The sequence below is a fragment of the Octopus bimaculoides genome, chromosome 1 (genome assembly GCF_001194135.2).
Source record: "Octopus bimaculoides isolate UCB-OBI-ISO-001 chromosome 1, ASM119413v2, whole genome shotgun sequence".
Taxonomy (NCBI): Eukaryota; Metazoa; Mollusca; class Cephalopoda; order Octopoda; family Octopodidae; genus Octopus; species Octopus bimaculoides.
In genome coordinates this window covers 170,466,095-170,469,225 of record NC_068981.1, presented here as the reverse complement: position 1 = coordinate 170,469,225, position 3,131 = coordinate 170,466,095, and positions in this window count along the sequence as shown.

Genomic DNA, 3,131 nt, shown 5'->3' with positions numbered 1-3,131 from the left:
ATATATGCGTGTGTGTGTATGTGTGTGTGTGTGTGTGTATACATACACACAGTGTATTTATATTTAATTTTGTAAACATAATTATCAAATTAAAATAAGGACAACTATTGACTAACGCTACAGGCTAGAAAAACACCAAATGGCTCTAAAACTATCGTACTTATTACATAGGCACGGACACGGAATGAAACCGAGGGAATGAACAAAAGATATTTTTATTGAACATTCCAGCCATATATCGATTTCTGGTTTGGGTATGTAATACCGTTTACTGTCCTCAATGTGACATACCCAAAAGTACATAATCATTAGCATTTATACATGTTCTCATTTATATACAAGTTAAATCATGTTCGTTCATTTCAGGTGCGTGTGAATAAACAAAATAATTCAGCAGCGAATAAATTTGGTTGATGTGAATTCATATTTATTATTGTAATCAAGGATAAAATCTCAGTTCTATATTTAAGAGATGAAGAATTATGTACATTATTTACACTTGACCGATATTTGTCCTCATATTGTTCTTTGTTAACACAACGTTTCGGCTGATATATGCTCCAGCCTTCATCAGGTGTCTTGGGGAAATTTCGAACCTGGGTTCTCATTTCTAAGGTATTTTTCGATGTTATTATTTTTATCATTCAGTAGTTTAATTTTTATAGTTTGCTTTCACTTCAATACAGGAGCGATTCCATGCAACTTTACTTATTTTTACCCGCGCGCGCGCACACATACACGCACACATACACACACACAAATATGCATATATATTCATGGATGCAGTAATATATAAATTAATGGGGCGCAATGACCCATTGGTTAGAGCAGCGGACTCGCGGTCGTAGGATCGCGGTTTCGATTCCCAGATCGGGCGTTGTGAGTGTTTATTTAGCGTAAACACCTAAAGCTCCAACAGGCTCCCGCAGGTGGTGGGGCGAGCCCTGCTGTACTCTTTCACCACAACTTTCTCTCAATCTTTGTTCCTGTTTCTGTTGTACTTGTATTTCAATGGGTCAGCCTTCTCACATTCTGTGTCACGCTGAATCTCCACGAGAACTACGTTAAAAGTACACGTGTCTGTGGAGTGCTCAGCCACTTGCACGTTAATTTCACAAGCAGGCTGTTCCGTTGATCGCATTAACTGAAACATTCGTCGTCGTAACCGACGCAGTGCCACGAATATATAAAGTATTCACCACAATATATCTGAAACTAGTGAAAGGGAGTTGCAAAATTGTAGGCTCATCTAAATGTGACCTAGGGGTCAGGTGTTGGTGTTAAATCACTTGCAGTACAATGTCTATCACCCAAATTATTTAAACAGTGTACCTCATTATATATATATATAACCAGCATCATATAAAGCATAGTCACTGTTAAAGTTGTTGGTAAGATGAAATTAACACCTTGTATAGTTCCAGATATGAATTTTAATTATACGTCTTACAAAATTATTTAATAGTAATATTAGTCTTTCCAATGTGGACAATGTTTATCAATAATACTTATTTTATATAAAGTAATACCACTGTAGACAAAATTTAATACAAGTATTCGTTCATACTTGTAAAGAAACTATCAGCGTCCTTATTTATATACGTTAATGTCCTGCGTCTTTCAAAATGTGCTTTCTTTCTTTAAAACCAGAAAACATTGAACTGAGATATATGAATTTAATTTAACAATGCAATGATGGTTTTATTGATAAAAATCATCTATTCTTGATTGGACTGTCATTCAAATATTTTCAGATTGCTCACGAACCCAAAACATGTCAATAATCATGAAACACGTCTAAATAATTGCTTATGAGTTACAACTTATAAAATGTGTTGATCTTTGGATTAGATTTTGCAATTGACGAATGTGTAAACAATGTGTGAGCAGTAGATGTGATGATGGTTTCAAGAAAAAAAATGTAATAGTCATTAAGGCGGTGAGCTGACAGAATTGATAACGCGCCGGGCGAAATGCTTAGCGGTATTTCATCTGTCTTTAGGTTCTGAGTTCAAATTCCACTGAAGTCGACTTTGCTTTTCATCCTTTCGAGGTCGATACATTACGTACCAGTTCCGTACTGGGGTTGATCTAATCGAATAACTGCGTCCTTAAAAATTTCGGGCCTTGTGCATAGAGTAGAAAAGAAAAGAATCGTTGATATGCTGGTCAAATTGCTTAATGACATAATGTCCATCTTTACGTCCTGAGTTCAAATTCCACTGTAGTCGATTGGCCTTTCATTATTTTGGAGCCGATAAAGTAAGTACTAGTTGAGCACTAGGGTCGACGTAATCGAATTTCTTCCTCACCCGAATTTGGTGGCCTTGTGCCATGATGTGAAATCAATATTAGTATAGTTATGAAACCTGATAAATACCGAACAATAAAAGTCTTACGAAACAATGCTGTGTGTATGCAAAGAATATTACAGAAAATAAACATTTATCGACTTAACACATAAAGTAACACTCCCGACGAGTAAATTATAAGCTTCAAACGAATATACGCGTTTATATGCATATGTGTTTTTGAATGTACATGTATATATATATATATATATATATATATATATATATATATATATACATATATATATACACACACCATGAATACATAAATACATGTGTTAGAATGGGTATATTAAGAGATAGATATACTTGTTCCGCGTCCAATAATAATCGTGTGTGTATATGTCTATATAACACGTATTTATTACATATATATTTGTAAATATATTTTGTGCTAAACTGTTACATACAGTTGTGCATTTGTGAAATTAGAATATTGTAGTGTTTCAAAATTTAGTGTTGTGTGTGTGTGTGTGTGTGTGTGTGTGTGTGTGTGCGTGTGTGTGTGTGTGTATGTGTGTGTGTGTGTCTGCGTGCGTGTATTCTATGCTAATTAATTTTACAGTTTCTTTCCTGGTTATTTTCTGTCACATGTTCACATGTACTAACACATTTCATTTTTTGTACCAATATTCAATACGCCAGTTCTAATACGCGCGCACACGCTAATACATACACATTCATACACGCACACTCACATATATATACATATGCATATGTATATATATCCATATATAGGCATATATACCAAAATTCGTACGTAAATATATATATATATAC